The following is a 20,434-nucleotide window of genomic DNA, read 5'->3' as shown; positions in this document are numbered from 1 at the left end:
TAAAACAGAGCGTATGAGAACTGCTGATGGCTGCTCTTCAGATGTGATGGTGAGAGAAGGTGGGATGTTTCTAATGATTCCACTTATTTTCTCATTAAAATAGGATTTCAGGCCATGACTTGAAAAAGGACGTACTGATGGTTTGAGAAGAGGGAGGAAGGAAAGTATAAAATATTAGTCTAAGAGTACAAGTGAATGGATTAACTTGAGGTTGATGAACAGAAATCTAACCTGGAACTAGTCGATTTCAACAAACAATTCTGTTTTCTTCCAGCCATGTTCAGCTGCACAGTTGCAGGCACAGAACTGTTGAAAGGTGGCTTTCATCAGGGTTTTTTCGCTTGCTTCCCAAAATGAAGCAAGCAAAAGCAAGTGAGTAGCACATATAAGAGAAGTTATTATAATGAATGAATATTGATTGTAAGCTAAATAAGAAGAAAAATAAGGACACAAATGTGAGAGGTACAGGAAACATTTATATGAATAATGAATTGTAAATAGTTAAATAGAGATCGAAAGATTGTTAAGTTTGGTGGAAAGACAGGAGGCAGTGGTGAGAAGGAGGAACAGAAAAAATTGAGATGATGGACAGGCTGCAATTATTGGTAATCAGAAAGTTTGTGGTATGATCATGAGTAGTGAGTTTGTATAATTTTATGGAGAACAAAGTAATTGGCAGAGAGAAGTCAAGACACTAAGAGACCAGGCTATCATAAAAATAGTCCACACATTTATGAAATCACTAAGAATCACGAAGGAGTAGTGTTAGAAAGAGTGGCAATGAGCCAGTATGTAAATCATCAAGAAATTAGGAGGAATGACCAGGGTGGCACTGCAGACTGCAACAAGGAGAGCTAATGGTCAGTATAGTCTAATGATATAAAATTCAAAGTTGGGTGCTTTTTGAGCAAGATAGAGAAGCAATGTCCGTATCCCACCCAAGGCCAGTGATATGAAGGGGTGTGAAAAAGAAACAATCACTTTTTGAGGAGGATGCATGGGAGGCTGTACCATCAAGGGACAGACATTGCAAATAAACCATGAAAATCAAAATTATCAAAGAAATGTTTTAAAAGATTAAGTTATCCAATATTTGGTGATGAGTGAAGGAAAAGTAGCAGGGTTTTAAGAACTGAGAGGAGAGAAATCAAATCAGGTAGGGAGTTGTGCTGAAATGTGTGGGGATTAGAATGCCAGAAATGGCAGTGACCTCTGAGGCCTGAGTTCCTCATGGTAATTGATAAAGATGTTCTGCATTTATAAAGTAGAAGTAGTAATTTTTACTACGTCACAGAGTTGTTATGAGAAATATAAGTGAGGAAGATAAAAAGCATTTAGCCAGGCACAACTTAAGTGTGCCATAAGCATTAGCGATTATCATCATCATACTCATCACTTGGTTTGACAAGATTACTGAGTACATTAGGAATAAGCCATATAATTTTCCAGGAATCAAAAATTTCCTCCTAGAAATGCATCTCTGAAATTATAATGTAAGCTGATGAGGAAATAAGAACCATTACAAAAAATAATCATTTAGCAAAAAACTTTTTTTTTTCATAACAGTGACAGTTATTTTCTTTCTTACTTTAGAACTTAGGTTTATTGACTTTGTTTCAAAGATTCTATGGTATTTGACATGTTGACGCTTTTGATGAAAGGATGAGCAGAATCAAAATGACATTTTACATGTCAGCAGTGAGAAACACAAGAGAGATTTCAGATTCATAGCATCTTTCTAAATCAACATAGGTTCCTAGTTTCTTTTCAGCTGCAGTAACTTTTCCCATCCCACAGAAAATCAACTTGGTAGTTAGCATTTCCATGTAAAAATGTCTTCTGAGTTGAACTTGATTTTCTTTCACAAAAATGGAGAAATGTTTCTATTTTTTGGTATGGCCTACCAGAAATCACCATATTTTGAAGTTTCAATTTATATTCCCAGCGTATTTTTTCCCCAGAGAGTCATATTCTATGTCTTTCTTAGTTATCTCTCTAGAGATTGTCCTTTTGCAAATAATGCTGCAGTCTATTATAAATCTGTTCTGTGTTAATTAAAATGACATCCAAATCATTTGGGGGGTCTGGCTCCCATAGATGTATTGCTCTAGTCTACTTATAATCAATTCTCTACTCAATGCTAGCAGTAGCCATATCATTGGCCATGAAGGCACTCAGAAGATTAATGAAACTGGATAAAATAAATGGAGCTGTAATTTGGGAGGACAAGTTAACATCCCCACTAAGCAGACACTGCCAAAACTAGCAGACTGTAGCTCATCTCTTATTGAGCCATGACAGTAAACATTCATCAAGTGAAAGAAAATAATATGCCACTCTGAAAATGATATCTGACTCTATGCATAGAGACAAGAATACACTGGCTCATCTTTTCTAAATTAACTGTAAATAACAATGGGGTTATATTACAATGAGTATATAGTTATTTCCCAGCCAGTTCTAGTGCGTGAAGTGTGTCCTCAAGCTGCTTGATGAGATGGAAAGCCACACGTAAAAGCAGATGGACAGTTAATAAGCCATGCTGTAAGGTTGAGCAACATGGCATGATTGGCTAGAGATGCTACAATCCACGGAACCTCTCTCAGAAATAGGCAGTAAATTTGAATCCTAATTACAGTAGTCCAGTTCATTTCCTAATCAGACTGCTGGATAAGAAAGGATCTCATTTTGAAGCATTAACCCTCAAATACAGTTAATGACCATGCAAGAAGCTTGAGTCTTTGGTTCCTGTCATAGTAATTACAGCTCTTGCCAATGGTGAGGCTTAGAGATTTATAAGCCAACAGCAATGCAAAGCTGTTCAAGATAGGTAGGGCCAACCTGACAGCCTCAAGGTAGTGCTTTACACTGAACAGTTTTTGATGATCTCAGGAGAGTGTATACTGAGCAAGAACTTATAAAAAATAATACCAAGAAATAATTTAGATGAAGCCTAACCATGATCCAGATTGGTAAACAATTTTTCAAGATGGCTCTAATTTTAAAGATTCTGTTCCCAGTCTCTACTCATTTCTACCACATAAAATGATCTGACTTAGGGATGCAAAAATGTGACCTCAAAATTAAGGGTAGCTAGAAATATGCAAATACTATTTATGATCACTTAATTTCAGTTACCTTAGAGTTACTCTGTGGTTCAGATCTACATTCCTTTTGTCTGCCTCACTGTGTAATCTCCAGTCATTCACATATCTATTTCACCACGTGGTTGTAAACTCCTTCCAGGTGGAAGCCATGTTAATCTTTTCTTTTACAAATCATTTGCTCAATTAATTGAATAAAAAAACTGTGATACACTGGAGGATAAGGGTATGTTAGAATCAACAAAAGCAGTTCCAAGGTTTTAGGGAGCTGCACACTTGGTAGAAGAGCTAGAAGTAGTAACAATTAAAATTAATACTACATATATACATACAGAATATGTATTAATTTTTACAATGAAATATTATATTTTTATTAGGAAAAAATCCGGAAAATATAGTGTGCCAAAATAATTACAATTCTCACAGAAACACTGTCAAATTAAACGCTCACATATAGTTTTCAATCTTTTCTATATATATATGATACATTTATATTTTAACAAAAGTTATAATGGATAGCATATTTGTAACTTTTAAAATATAATAATAGATTTTATGAATGTTTATATGAATGTTTACATGAATATTTATATGAATGTTTATAATAGTTTAGTCCATAACTTTTCTAATTTACCTTCTAGAATATAAATTCAAAAGTTGTATCTATCTCTTTCAATGGCATATTTCCAACAATTTGAACAATGCTTTGCACATGGTAGGTATTTAATCAGGACAAAATAATTTGTTATTCTTTTATAGTTGGATTTCTATAATTTAAAATCTAGACAGTTCCAACAGTCACAAAGGTCATCTAAAAGAAAAGTTAGGGATAGATTTTTGAAAGCATGAATGGATAGAAGAAAAATCTGAAATCTGTAAGATGAGCAGTTGTCTATGATCATTTAACAGAAATAGCTTAATTAGAACTCTGCTTTATTTTATTGCCAATAAAGGTATCCAACCAGCTTGCATTTTTCACTTTCTGCTTTGGCTTAATCTATAAAAATAAGAATATAAGTGATATTTTCAAAAATACCTGTCAGAATGGTGATAATTTCAGTGGTAAGTCTAATTTTGTCTCTAATATGGAAGAAACTATTGGCAATTAGGAAATTATGTTGGGTAGCATGGAATGTTACCCACCATCCAACTTACTTGAGTAACAAAAAAGAATAATTAAAAATTAAAATATTTAAGGACAGATTTTAAAGTCCATTCATAGAGTTCCAATGTCCAAGGCATATCTGTGTGGCAAAGGGTCAGATGCAAGGAGGGGGCTTGTATCTCTTCTTCTTTCCATCTGTTGCTATCTCTTTGGGCTCTAGTTCTCTCACTGCTAAGAAGTATGATTTCCCAAATGAGAAAGCTAAAAGAGGAAAATAAGCACTTCAGGATATTGTCACTTTGTCCTCATGTCCCGGGAGTCAATGGTTTCTTCTGTGTCTCCAAATTTAGGTATCATTACCTTAGAACATAAAATGTTAGAAATAGAAAGAACCTTGAAAATCAAGATTCTGGGAAAGAGAAACCAGTAATAAGTATCACCAGTTCAACTAAGATCTGATTTGGTCAGTTAGAAAATTAACTAAAAATTTCAGTGCATTTAGATCTTGTATGGGGCTATGCAGACTGTATCATCAAATTTATTTTTCCTTGACAGCACCCTATAAATCCTTCATTTCACTTAACTTCTCAACCAGATTAAGTGGATTACAAACAGAATTTTTAAAAAATGAAATAGAATATAACACAAAAGTCAAAGTGCATCATAAGTAGAAATAATATTTTTAGGGGTGTGTGTGTGTGTGTGTGTTTGTGTGTGTGTGTATACTATCATGTATTTACTGAAATGTAATGTGAAATATATTGTTATTTATTCTGGATCACAGTAAACAATATTTGAAAGCCACTGTTTTCTATTTCATACTAAAAGCCATAATTGAGGATGATAATTCTGAACAAAGAGTTGACATTAAATAATTTTAAATATGATACAAATGTTTAATATATATATACTACTCTGTTCATTTAGAAAAACAAAAGCATACTATCAACTCATACATGTAAAATCACGATGCTTTAACTTTCCTTAAGGGGGTTAGTGAATTTCCTAAAGTAACATGGCTCAATACCAGGCATGATAAAACTCAGAAATTCTGACATCTAGTCCAATTATTTCCCCACTAGTCCAGATAATGGCATTTCCCTATAATTGCCATGTAAAAATCATAAATACTCTGTGAACAGACCATAAAAGGGACCACAACTTAATACATATGAAATTTGATGATAAATGTAACCTGTGTTAATGCTAGATAAAATCAGTGTTAACTAAGGGGTAACTGTCATGATGCTACCTTTAAGTATTTAGTTTCATTTATTTGTTTTTTGTAAAATAAGGTCTGCTCTCCATTTTTTCTTCAAAGAATTATAAAGGTAAGTGTGAATCTATGATTTCTCTCATCCCAATATAAAACATGGTGACTAATTTATCTCTAAAACAGGCATCAAATAATATTCATATTTGAAGGCCTCCACTTTGGAATATAGTCATAGCTCCTCTTGTGTTAAATTCTCTTGTTGCTCTTATTCTCTTTTCTTCTCTATCCGTGTCAGTTCCCCAGCCTTCCCCATCTCTGATGCTAAGACTGAAAATGTGGGTATTTGAGAAGTGAGGAGGAAAGTAAACAGCAGTGACTTCTTCAGACCTTTATATACAGTTACATATGCAGCTATTGGGGCCAACGTGGTCTCTGTCCCTCAGGTTGTAAGTTGATGTCCATCTAAAGGAACATTTGCAAGACACACAAACAACCTAGAAATTCCTGCAAGTGAAGTTTAGATGTTAATTAGGTACTGTTGAAAGAGCAATTGAGAAATACAAAGAGATGACCATTAGCCTGAATCAGTTGGACCATCTTCTCCCTTAATATTTCTAGAGATTTAAGAAAGCTTAGTTTATTTGATTTCCAAGTTCTCAGTCTGGTATATTCTTTGTTGTGTTCACGGCAAAAAAAAAAAAAAAAAAAAAAAAGATCTGTAATAGGACAATATTATTTAATACCTTAATCAGAAGCAATTTTATTTATTGTTTTTCCTTCCTAAAATAATTTATCTATATTCTAAGGTAAAATATAGAATCCTAAAATCCATTTCTTTTCAAAGATAAGCATGCTTAAAAGTAAATCATTGAGTGGGTCAGTTTCTAGATCATTAAATCAAATCATGGCACAGCTGGAACCTCTTCCAACCAATCAGAGATCATTTTTACCATTTTTATTTCAGAAATTACAGTAACATTAATCCTAGTGCTTCTTAAGATGAATGATACATTTAATATTCCTGTCAAGCTCCAGTGCTGAATGGTCTTCAATTTTAAAATGATGACAACTGAATGTATGAAAGCACCTCAGGAAAAGGTTAAGATTTCATGAGGATTGTTTTAAACACTTAGGCCCTATACAGTCCACGTCTTAACATGCGGGGCTATTTGTCCTTTAAATCCTGATCTGTCAACACTGGTCCCAAGTCTATAGTTTCTTAACAATTGAGAGATTCCTTTGGCTCTTGAGCAAATGTTAACATGTGATACTCAGGTTCTGTTAACATGGATATAACATTCAGAAATTTGCCATTACAATATTTTTCCTTGACACATTAGAAACATTTGTATTTCTAAGCATCATCAGCTGCTGCATATATTTCCCGCAAAGGTATACATTTCAGTATCATACAACTTGTATACTAGTGAAACAGTAAACTGCTTATCAGAGAACTGAGTTCTAGGTCTTAATTTGTCACTAAGTGGCTCTGTGGCATCACAGATGCTATCTCCTCTTGGGCAGAAGTTTGCTGTTCTGTGTCATTTTAATGGATTAGCGAAAATATATCTACCACATGGCTTCTCTATATCTATCTAATTCCATGAATGTAACAGCCAGAGTTTAGCCCCTAAGATTTGGGTGGCCACAACAGATTGTTTTGTATACATACTGGCCAATTTGCAACATCCATTTATATTAAATTCCAATCCATTTTGTGCTACTGTATTGCTTTAAGAGCATCATGGTAAAAATACTTATTCAGTTTTCATAAATCTACTAACAGGATTGGGTTAAGATAAAGAGATGACTTTGAAACTTGCTGGAAACTGCATATCTCTAAGATTGCTATCTGGAAGGAATTGTTGTCCCTGAACAGTCCCTGTACAGTGTATATTCCAGAGAACATTGAATCCTCTAGGTAATGATTGGGGTAGTTCAGGGATATTAAGACTGTGATTAAGGTCAGTATACATGGGTTTTGGAAAAAGTACCTTGAGACTTATCTAGTATAAACACACAGATAACTATAACATATATTTCATTTTCTCATATTATTCTATTTTTCTCAAGTGAGCAGATAAAAACAACTAAAAGTATAAAATATCCTTGAAAATTATAACTGACAATGTTTTGCCTACAATGAAATACACAGAATGTGTATGAAAACGTATCTTCTTCCAAATCTTTTGGAATGATGAGATTTTCAGTTATCTCTTAGTCAATCTTCCATTTGGTCCAGGTGAAGACATGACCAGAATGCAATAATTTGCTTATGAATAGGTGCTTATCATACAATGTCCTAATGGAGACTCAAAATTCTACTACAGATAAAATCTCCTCCATTTCTGATTAGTTAAGTGATTTCCCAGAAATTTATGCCTCATTAATTAGCAAAATGATCTGGCAGCATTTAAAAATAAACCACAAAGATAAATGTGAATCACACATATAAGAAAAGCTGCCGCCTTCACGATCCCTTGTTGCTATCTCCGGTGTATTTACTGTCAAGGTCCTCTGCTCTCTGGAAATTCCTAATATTATATTAATAACTTGATTGTATCAGGGATTAGAAAAACCAAGTTCTCATATCATCCCCAGGCTACTAATTTTGAGAATTTTCTAAGAATCAGTTCTATCTATAAAATGGGAATGCAGTGTGGTATTGACTACAGACTGCTCCTATAATAGAATGAATGCTAACCTTATCACCTTTTTTGGTTTCCAAAGCAAATCGCTTGCCCTTCTCCAGAGCTACAAAAACTAGGGCACCAGGTTTATATCAGAAAACATAACCATAGTTATCATCTATACAAGTTTCATCGAAGCCATGGTGACATAAATGATCTATAATTAAAACAATATAAAGGTAACGCTTTTCTTATACTCCTTAAACTAGTTTCATTTTTACATAATACACTGGAGCAGCAGGACCCAGTATTTCTCAAGCATACTTGGCTAGCCTCCTGTAAAGTCCTTTTCCCTCAGATACTTGAATATAATCATTTCACTGTATAGCTTTATAGAGGGCCATTCTAAGAAATAGTCATATTAAAATTGTTTCTATGTTTAGGTATAAAAGCATAATATGAGTTGCTGACTTAATGTTTTCTATAGGAGGTCTCATGTGAAAAACATTATTATTATTATTTTTATAATTATTATTATTATTTTGAGACAGAGTCTCACTCTGTTGCCCAGGCTGGAGTACAGTGGCACAATTTCGGCTCACTGCAAGCTCCGCCTCCCAGATTCACACCATCCTCCTGCCTCAGCCTCCTGAGTAGCTGGGACTACAGGCGCCCGCCACCACGCCCGGCTAATTTTTTGTATTTTTAGTAGAGATGGGGTTTCACTGTGTTAGCCAGGATGGTCTCGATCTCCTGACCTTGAGATCCGCCAGCCTCGGCCTCCCAAAGTGCTGGGATTACAGGCTTGCGCCACCGTGCCCGCCCATGAAAAAGTTATTTTAAAATCAAGAGCAAGAAAAAGTTTACCTGACTCAGAGAACTAATCTGCTTTCTTCTTTCTGATAAGGATTTATGTAACTCAGTATGATTTCATTTTCCCTTTACTTTCAAATTTCTAAAACTAAGTTCAAGCACAGTAACTCAAATAAGCCTCTTGAAGAGCATCTGGTCTTGTTTTGGTAGACCAATTTCTACCCTTGAAATAGGCATTATTCAGCCTATCTGTAACATAAGTACAATTAAGCAAACTGGCATGCATTTAAAATAGAAGCTTTAAGTATTCATTTTTAAATTGTAAAAACAAATCATTGAGAATAACATTTGCCCCATGTAAGCTTTTAGATAATTGAAACACAAAAGCAGTTTAGAAATAGTAAGAGAGTATATAGGCTAAGTTCATTTTATTATAATAATTGTGTAAAATGACAGGCTTTTTGCATAATTATAGCATTCATAATTATCAATTTACCAATTTATTTATCCTCCTAGATTATAAGCCTTTTGTGGGTCAGAATAGTATTCATTTAATAACCTCAGTGTCTAACAAATAGTAAGACCTCAGTAAATGCTAAATGAAAGAAGAAAAAAAAAAGAGCAAGATAAACGCAGAGATCTAAAAATACAATGGTCTTACTGACCTTACTATTTATAATAATATCATGACACATTGTACAACTTTTAGCATTACCAATGATTAGAATCATCATAATGACTAAAAAAGTGATATTGAAAACACCTTATTTTCTATCTTATTGTAATTTTGAATAATTCCAGTTTTTTCTCTCAATGCCATTTCAGCAATGCTTTAAACATTCTGCAGAACCAACAGCTTTTAGAGCTAAATGCATCAATTACACATAATCTTGTGATGCAATCCTGCCATGACTCCTTAGTCATTCATCCTCAGCCCACAGAATGCCATCTGCTTATTTTCAGTGTACCTTGTTACAAAGAGAAAGAGAACAAAAGAAATCTTAAACTGATTTCATTGCCCTGAATTATGCTACTTTATAGTTTTGTTTTCACTGACTTTTTTTATGTTTTCAATGACATTATTGATTCTAAATGCTAAAGTTTCTATAAAGATATTATCTAAACATTCTGACCTTTCTGATAAATTATCTGCATGCATTCTCCTTTGTTTAGTAATAAAGTGAAACAATTATCTGAGGAAAGCTCTAGCTTTATCCATAGACACAGTCCTTATATTGTTTCTCACTGGACTTACAAATTTATAGAATCCCAGTTTTGTAAGTGTGGAGTTTGGACTATTCATTCCATGTGGCAGTCTCTCTGGGATAAGGTGAAAACTAAGTAATTTAATGGTAGAACAAGAATCCAAAAATGCATTCCATCTTTTTAGCAATAATGACCAGACATAAAACCAGTCAAAGGAGAAATGAGATTATAATCTCACTTGGTTCTGTTCATTTTAATATTATCTATAAATGATGTTTTTATAATAAATATTTAAGGAAAGCTTAACACTCTATAAATATTCCTACCATTAGCCTGAGGACTGTATATGCATCTAGAAAGCAAGTTTTCTTAGGTGACAAGAACAGACAAAAGAAAAATTAGGACTAACACCCTGGTCATCCAGTGCTGGGAGAGGCATTGGCATCAAATCCTCGTTCTGTCTTACCAGAATTTTATGCACTTACATATTTTTATCATTATACTATAAACATTCTTTTACATAGATATAGGGGGCATGGCTTTGTCTGTAGTCTAAACACATCTGGCAACTAGAAGCTTTTCTTTAATTAAAACTAATCATCTTTTTTAAAAAAATGAGAAAAAGACATTGGTCCATGGAATATTATAGAAAATTTATTTAGAGAAAGTATTCACTAAAACATAATAACTTTTACATGTACCAAAGTTCTTAATAGGATTCAAAGTGTTTATGCCACTGATAGAAGGAACAAATGGTCGATTATGAGAACTGACAGAATCCTTGGCACCTGCCTGACTTTCTATTTCTACAAATCATGTCTCTTGCCAAGGTAACACCATCTTTTTCCAGACTACTGTCATAGCCCTTGGCAAGTTTCCCTAAAACCATTATTATCTCAAATCTATTCTCCCTAGCACTGCCTGAGTGATCTTTTAAAAATGCTAGGATGGCTGGGCGTGGTGGCTCACGCCTGTAATCCCAGGACTTTGGGAGGCCGAGGCAGATAGATCATGAGGTCAGGAGTTTGAGACCAGCCTGGCCAACACAGTGAAACTCTGTCTCTACTAAAAATACAACAAAATTAGCCAGGCATGGTGGCTGGCACCTGTAATCCCAGCTATTCGGGAAGCTGAGGCAGGATAATTGCTTGAACCCGGGAGGCAGAGGTTGTAGTGAGCCGATATCGTGCCATTGTACTCCAGCCCGGGTGACAGGGCCAGATTCTGTCTCAAAAAAAAAAAAACAAAAAAAACAAAAACCTTGGATGATTATGTCATTTGCCCCTTAATTTCATGTCTTGCAACTGAGCCACTGGCTAATCTTCCCTATAGCTCATCACACTCCAACTATTTTGGTCTCATTTCAGTTCCGAAAACACTATGAGATCTTCACTCCAGAGTTTCCGCATCATTCTTTCTTCTGTTTAGAACACATTTCTGCTACCCTTTACCTCACACAACATTGTGCCTTTGCTTATCGTTGTTCACTGTCTGCCTAAAATCTTTGCTTTGGCATCTGACTCTAACATCACAATCAGATCCCCGTTATAATACTACATTAACTCTTGTTTATTTTGCCTGCCAGATTTAGTCCACATTAATGTTCATCATTATCTCCATGAAAGGAAAATTAAGAAACAAAAAGTTAAGCTACTTAGGTCATTCATCCAGTATATAGAACTATTTGGATATTTTGATAATGAACTCATGTATCTGAGATGTGTTTTATTTGCATGGTGAATCTACAAATTCCAGGATCTTAAAATACATTTATAAAGTCACACAAGGATTTTCAGGATCATATCACAAAGGACAGAAATTAAAACTAAACTATTAACTGAGTTGATTTTTAAAATGATGAAGTATCACATACCATTTTCATTCAATCTTAAAATAAAAACAAAGTTATAAAATGATTCAAAGAATGTTTACAGCAGGGATTGTAAGGAGATGTCACCTCACATACCAACTTTGAAATGGGCCAGGATGGTTATGAGAATTGTGTTGAAAAAGGCTCCTGATAGAGTTCAGATTCATCAAGAGAGTGCTGTGATTTAATGATGTTTATCCTGTGCATAAAAGCAGAGAAATGGTGACTCACTTTATATTTGAATAAAAAAAGATTAAGAGAGGTGAACTCGCTTCACCTTCTCACCAAAATGAAAAAGAGAAGCCCAGAAGTCTAGACTGTTGAATCGTTCTCTAGGGCATCTATCACCATGTTATAAATATTTACTGATCTCTCAGTAGTATACAAAACAGTTGAAACTTGTTTTCCTTCTGGCTTCTAGGGTATTCTTCTGTTCTCTAGTATTCTTCAATCTTACTGGTCATCCTTGTCTCTTTGGGGTGAGTCACATCCTCTGGTGAACCTCTAATTGTATTCCTCCAGGGCTTTGTCTTTGCTCTTCACTTTCTCCTCAGGTGACTTCATTTCAGCCCATGACTTTAAACATTTTATTTTTGACCACTATAGCTTCTTATTTCCAGCTGACTACTCCTTGTCACCACATAGAAATCTTATAAGTATTTCAAACTTAATTTTAATATGGACAACACAGAACTCTTGATTTTACACAAAAACCTACTTCTATATCAGTCTTCCTCATTTTTGTAAATGGGATCATAATCTCATTATCTCAGTCCAATAATATAGAGTTTTTCTTTGTTCTTCTCTTTCTCCCATCTCGCATATTCAATATCAAGAAGTTCTTCTGACTCCAAATCATATCTTGAAACCATCCACTCTTTTCTATTACATGACCACCATCCTAGTCCCAGTCACAATTACCTCTGTTTGAATTACTTCAAGAGCCACCTATCTAGTTAATTCCCAGAATCCATTTTGGTTCCCTTGACTCCATCCATCTCTATGTGGTAACTACAGTGATTATTTTCAAAACATGAATGAAACCTTGTAGTGGCCTTGCTTAAAATTATCGAATGGCTCCCTATTAAACTGGGAAGTGAACCCAAACCTCTAATCCCGAGTTTTAAAGCCCTGTATAATAATCTGTTTCCATTCATTTATGAATCTTCTTCACACTTTTTACCCACACTCACTTCCTTTTAGCAATACTAGCTTTTTTTCTGTTCCTCAACCAAACTATACTAATTTCTACCTTGTGTTTTAATGTTACTTAGAATACTTTTCCCAGTGACTGCTTTGTTATCATTCTAAATTTAGCTTAAATTTGAATCCTCTAACCATAAGTTTGCAGTTAACCATATACTCTACTTCTTTCATGACCATCTTTAATTCACTAGATAGCACTTATCATTTCCTGACAATATTGTATATTTATTCATTTGCCATTCATTCATTCATTCTTATCTGCATCTATTTAGTTGAAAATAAAATCCATGAGAGCGAGGAACTCGTTTTCCTTATTCATCCCTAGAACACAACGGGTGCATAGTAGGCATGCAATACGTATTCATTGAATAAGTAAACTCTATTTTCTGTATAGTTTTCCACATTTAATATAAAATCAATTCTTTCTGAAGTCACTGCAGCAGAATTTTAACCTTTGGCTTCATTCTTGTGGCAAATTTTTTTGGCATCACTCTTCCTACCATCAATTAGCACATATTTTGAATTTTAAACACTTACATAAATACATCTTTGCTAGAAAAGTAAAATGGAAGCAGGAACTAGAGAGAAGAGAATGGCTACATGTCAAATTTAAATAAATAAATATTATTTTTTGTGTGAGAATATCTGGTAGTACTTACTTTCAAATAAGGACTTTCAACAAGTAAATATTGTCATTGAGAATTTCACAGATATTGCCTTTCTTCTATTAATACATGTATCTAAATTTTTTAAAAATAAAATGTAAATATATTTATTTAAAAATCTCTCTTTCATGATGTGCAATTATTTGCTATTGTTCTGGGTAGATAATGTTTAAGCTATGCCCCATTTGCCTGAGAAATTCAGGTTTTCAAAAGTAGGGAACAATGTCTATGCAAATTCCTATGCTTAAAGGTCCAGTTGTATACCCAATAGCAAGCCTTAGTTGCCACTAAATGTCCTAGCTACATGCACCAAGAGAAAGCAAATATTTGTATCTTTCTTTTATAAAATATCTTAAGAGAGAATCTGATAAACTAATTGAAGTAGTAAGTTCCATAGTGGAGGATTGTTTTTCTCAGAGAAAGGCTTCTTCTCATGATGAGTTCAAAAATCAGGAGCAAAGTAACTGTGATTTATTCGGTTGAGATAAAAGCAAGACAGACATGGTAGCTGAGATCCCAACTCTGTTACATTTGGAGGCAAAAAGCAATCCTAAATGACATGATAAGGAGACAGTCTGGTCTAAGAAGAAAGGATCTGCAGCACCTGTGTGTCACTGAAAACCCTGGCTCCTATGCTAAGCAAGCACTCCTTCCAATTCCACTATAACTGAAGATTATGAATGATATTTCCAATGGTTCTAAGAATTAGACATACACCAATATAAAGTGGTATAAACAGAGTCATAAATAACTATACTGAGGCAGGCTTTGGAATTCTATAGCCTACTGCAGTAAAAAAAAAAAAAAAAATCTAGAGTGGGTATCATCACATAGATTGTCTAAAGAGCACTCCAGATTTTGAGGTATTTCTTCATATGCTACAGTGAACACTGATGTCAAATGAGAAGAAAATTGGATACAGTAGCCCAGCCTCCCCCCGATTATCTGCAAGGTATATGGTTCTAAGACCCTCAGTGGATGCCTGAAACTCAGTACCAACCCTATACATGATATGGTTTTCTCTATGCATATGTACTTAATGTTTAATTCATAAATTTGGCACAGTAAGAGATTAACAATAAAATAGAAAAATTATAACAATATACTGTAGTAAATTTACGTGAATGTAGTCTCTCTCTCCATAGCTGATTGTACTGTACTCACCTATTTTCAGACTGCAGTTGACCATGGGGAATTGAAACTGAGGGAAGCAAAACTGCAAATAATGAGAGAACTACTGTACAAGCCTCAATGTACCCTTCCTTCCATCCTTCCTTCCTTCCATTATTTAATACATATTTAATGAACATGAACATCTACTATGTTGGCAAGCACAGGAGACATGCACTGAACAAGGCAGAAAAGGCCTCTGCCTCACAGTGATTCTGAGGACAGCGAATAAACAAACAAGGTAATTCTATTTTGTAATAAATGCTATGAATAAACAAATCAGAATGAAGGTAAGGTACAAGTATAATAATTGAAACAGTCTACTTTAGATTAGGTAATCAAAGAGGGTCTGTGAGTTGAAACATAAAAAATAAAAAGGATCTAGCCATGCAAAGGGTTAGTGAGATAGTTTCCTTTAAGGAGAACAAAATGGTCTAGAAGCAGAAAAACTGCATTATGTACAAGAACCTGAAAGGTCAGTCTGATTGCAGCAAAGTTACCATGGGCAGCCTGACATTAAATGAAGATGTAAAAAGAAGCAGAAGACAGATTTAGAGGCCAGGAAGCATATATATACAATACTTACTGATAACAAGCCTAGAATTTTTATAGAGATAATTCAGCTTAAAAGCACTCTTCACAAGCCTATATGGCACATGAGCTTATATATGACCAGACTCAAATCACACATGTAATAAGTCTTAAAAATGGAACTAGAGGCCTGGTGTGGTGGCTTATGCCTGTAATCCCAGAACTTTGGTAGGCCAAGGCAGGCAAATCACGAAGTCAAGAGATTGAGACCATCCTGGCCAACATGGCGAAACCCTGTCTCTACTAAAAATACAAAAATTAGCTGGGCGTGGTGGTGCATGCCTGTAGTCCCAGCTACTTGGGAGGCTGAGGCAGGAGAATCACTTAAATCCGGGAGGCGGAGATTGCAGTGAGCCAAGATAGTTGCCACTGCACTCCAGCCGGGGCGACAGAGCGAGACTCCATCTCAAACAAACAAATAAAAAAAATAAGACTAGAGCCCAAGTCTTCTGATGCCGTGTCTATGTGTCTAGTGATCATTACACACTGCCACAGTTGTCTGGTAACTCTGTCACAAAAGCCCAAACAACATGGAGAGGAAATATGAACATGGATATAAGTACAGGACTAATGAATATATTATAAAGACAGATTTATAAAGAAAAACAGAAACTCACAAGGTCAGGAGTTTGGAGTGGTTTTTAAATCCAAACAGAATTTCAGGAAAGTTGCTTGAACAATCCAAGCAATAGTTGTGTCACTTATCTTTGTCACAATGGTTGGACTTTACATGTGGTTTTCAGAATTTTTGCTTATTTTCATAAAGCAGCAAATATATTGTATTAATTATAAATAAACAATTTAGGAAAAAGAACAAGATGAAAACAAAACAGAAAAAAGTAGATCTATTCTACTTAAAACAGAGCAGACAGAGGGTCATGGGCCCCATAGGGAAGTCGTTAGACACTGCCAAAAATTTAAGGCATCTCCATTCAAATTCTGTGCTGATCCCAAATGTCCCTTCAGCTATAAAAGTCTATGATTCTATTATTGCCTTCTTCATATATCAAATATAGATTCTGGTGGAAAAACAAAAAAGTAATATAAAAACGAAACAATATTGGGAGACTATTATAAGAGCAAAGAAGCTTTCTTGCTAAAAGCATTCAAGATTTCTCAGTATTGTACTTGGCCTACATCACATACCAGAACTGAGTAACAGGAATAAACTCAAGAAACTAGACTGAAATACTAGAGCAGCAATCTTAAACCAAAATAGGAGATTTTAAAAATGAGAATTGCAGACAAATGGAAGACAAGTAAAAACATAGTCAGAGTTAGTGCTTGTAGATCATGCTTTAATAAAACTATGAGGATAAAAACTCAGAGTATAAAAACTCAGAGTTTGGGCAAAAGCATTTGTCATTATAGTCTAGGACTTGGGCATCATCAGGGGAAGCTGGCACTAACTCATGAACTGGCTACTAGTAAGTCACAGAAATAGTTCAGTTAGGCTTAGGGGACTGGATGAAGCTAGGCTGGGTCAGCAGATCACTCTCATCTGTAGGGGATCATTCCTATCTGCCAACTCTCTGCAACCATACTTCAACAGGGTGTCCAGTGGGTCTCCTAAACTTGTATTTTCTCCCTTATCATCTTCTGTCTTTCTGGTCCTCTGTGGAAATCTGTATGTTCACCACAATACTCTAACAAATAAAGTAACCTAATTCAGATGAACAATATCACATCGGTATTTTATATGGCAAATGCTCAATGGTCAAGCCATGATATGGTAGAAAAAGCAAGTGACTGGCATTCTGCAGAAAGACTCTATCCTAGTGGTTTAAATCACAGGGTCTCAGTTTCTTCATGTGAGATATTAAGACTGAAAATATCTATAAATGGTAATGTGTTACAAAGATGTAGGCATCTTATTGCAGACTTTGACATATTAAATGAGAATAGTGAGAAATCTTTAGAAATTCTATATCTTCTTGATTTGAGAGACTACAAATATTGCCATATGTAAAAATGTCACAGGAACAGAGTTAGAAATGGACAGACACATTCAACCTCCTTTTATGTTTTTCAACAACCCCCTCCACAGGTTGTATATGCACATCACCGTGCTCAGATGCTGAAGATGATGCAAATGAATTATTGATATGGGCCTTGGCTTCAGGAAATGACAATCTACAGGAAATGTCCAAGTCATCAAGTCATAGCTATCATCTCAAAGATATTAGACCTCCCAAAATTCCTCCTGTTTGGGATACAGCAGGACTGAGATCTTTTTTCTTTTTAGACTTTTATTTTAAGTTCAGGAGTACATGTGCAGGATGTGCAGGTTTGTTACATAGGTAAACATGTGTCCTGGGGGTTGGTTGTACCTATTATTTCATCACCCAGGTATTAAGTCCAGTATCCATTAATTATTTTTCCTGCTTCTCTTCCTCTTCCCACTCTACACTCCCCGATAGGCCCCAATGAGTGTTGTTCCTCTCTCTGTGCTCACGTATTCTCATTATTTAGCTCCCACCTATAAGTGAGAACAGCAGTTTTTGGTTTTCTGTTCCTGTGTTAGTTTGTTGAAGATAATGACATCCAGCTCCATCCACGTCCCACAAAGGAGAGAGATTCTTTACACAGTGTAGTATCTTACACTGCCGTGCTCAAGTGGGGAAATACTTGGTGTTGGATACGTGTGAACTTATGCACGGATGATGGTACAGCAAAGGAGCTATTATAAAGAAAAGAAAAAACGTTAAGAAAGTCACTCTTTTTTTTTTTTAAATAAAGAGAGTTTATTACCTTGCCTTCAAAAGGTATTTCTGTTCATTGTGCAAAAATCTGTTTTTGTTTTTAATCAATAAAAACTCCCCAGTCCTGTTTCCCTTGAGCCACTTTCTAATCTCTTTTTAACCACCAGCTTTCTTACAAGTTTGCACTCACTGTCTACCTTTTGGTCTTCTTTTCACTTTTTAATCTATTGTATTTTGTTTTCAGCCTCCAGTACTTAACTAAAAATGTTCCCACAGAGTTAGATTTTATACTGAATAAACCTTTGATTTTATCAAGAACAATCTTTCTTCTTCATCTCCTCCTCCTCCTCCTTTTTCCGTTCTTCTTCCTCCTCCATTAACAGCATGCCATTATTTCTGCTATATATTCCTCACATTTTTCTAGCATTTCCATGCCCAATTTATCATGACAGTAATTGTCTATGTGCATACACATGCATGCTACTAATATAAGCATCACGATCATGTCATGATTAATCAACAAGCTAAAAATCCTGGATGAGCTGAATTACACCAATTAATAGCAGGATTTAGTCTCTCAAATGTTTTGAATTAACTAGAAAATTTTCAGAATTCTCTAACACTGAATGCACTTGTAACCACTAAAGTATTCCACGTCAGGGAGAAGGTGGGGTTGAATGCTGTGGCTTTATATTCCAAGGCCAGGTACCAAGACTCTTGAGCACCATTCTAAATTAATTCCGGCAGGAGAAGGAAATACTGCACTATTCAAAAAGGCAACAGATGGAGTTCATTTAACATCTGTAAACTAGAATAGTTAGATGTTCGCATTTAAAAATCAGGCCTTGTATTGGTAGGATTTTTAAAATTCCTTGGATTTGGTGAATATTTGTACCATAGCTAAGTTTAGAAGACCCAGAAGGATACAGAAAATACCCCTCACTCCACATCTCTGAAAATGTTTCTCAGAAGTTCTCAAATATATTCACTTGCTAATATTTAAGTAGGAAAACTATATGCATTTCTTCTAACCCCCAACTATGTTTGTTATTATATAATATTATTTTTATGAAATATTAAAAATATCCACATGCTACTATGAAAAGTGAAAAATGTACAATTTTCCCCTTAACCTTTCTCTGCCCTTAAACAAATATAAAGAGGAAGCACCATGATGGCATTAAGTTGGCCTTTGGAAGAATATATGATTAAACTGTCAAGAAAGAGATAAGATCATTATGGTAGAGATAATAGGGTTGGAAAGGAGGAGACATTTAAAAAGTATTTATGAGACAAATACTCTAGTTTCCTAGACAATTGTTTTAGAGATGGAAAGAAAAGAGGAGTTAAGAATTTGGTTTTTTGTTCTTGCGATAGTTTACTGAGAATGATGATTTCCAATTTCATCCATGTCCCTACAAAGGATGTACCATAAAACCTAAAGTATAATAATAATAATTTAAAAAAAAAGAATTTGGTCAGAATTTAAGCTTGGAAATATATGTAAACAAACATGCTATTCAATGAAAAGGAAAATAAAGAATGTGAAAATGTACTGAGGAGAATGAGGTCATTTGGAGCATGTTAAATTTTAGGAGGTTTTAAGACATCCACACTAAGCTCTAAGGGGTTTGGCTGAATAGCTCTGGAGCTAAGGAAAAGAAATGTGGATTGGAGTCTCTCTCTCTCTCTCTCTCTCTAAATGTGGATTGGAGTCTCTCTCTCCCTCTCTCTCTCTCTCACACACAAACACACACACACAGACACACAAAGACATACACACATCATTTTGGGTCAAGAGCAAATTAGTGGTTGTAGAAACTCAAGAGGGACAAAATCACTCAGGAAGAATCCATAAAGTGAGATGGTAAGGGGGCCTAGATAAGATTCCTGAATAGTGCTAATATTTAAACAATAACTTGGTTAGAAAGTGTCCCTAAAACAATTCTAAAAAGCTAGAGAGAAAGCAGGATCAAATGATAAAATTGAAAACTAAAGAGGAATTTTGATTCCTAATTCTCAATAGTTTCAAATTCTATAGAGAGGCTGTCTCAATTGAACTAGCAAATTTATTCCCTAGGGAAAGCCCTTTCTGAGATGTAGACAAACCAAATAATAATCGGTTGAGAAATAAGTGAAGACACACCTCACAACCC

At 34.9% G+C, this 20,434-nt stretch overlaps 1 long non-coding RNA gene across 1 annotated transcript; it reads left to right on the top strand.

The window, feature by feature from the left end:
• The first annotated feature begins 268 nt into the window (after positions 1-268).
• On the top strand, positions 269-18,250 carry LOC129047807 (uncharacterized). The gene is made up of 3 exons (XR_008509572.2): positions 269-372; positions 14,990-15,226; positions 17,624-18,250. It is a non-coding gene; the product is annotated as an uncharacterized LOC129047807 (long non-coding RNA).
• The last annotated feature ends 2,184 nt before the right edge of the window (positions 18,251-20,434 follow it).

The sequence above is a fragment of the Pongo abelii genome, chromosome 13 (genome assembly GCF_028885655.2).
Source record: "Pongo abelii isolate AG06213 chromosome 13, NHGRI_mPonAbe1-v2.0_pri, whole genome shotgun sequence".
Classification (NCBI taxonomy): Eukaryota; Metazoa; Chordata; class Mammalia; order Primates; family Hominidae; genus Pongo; species Pongo abelii.
This window is presented reverse-complemented; position numbering and strand designations above follow the sequence as displayed.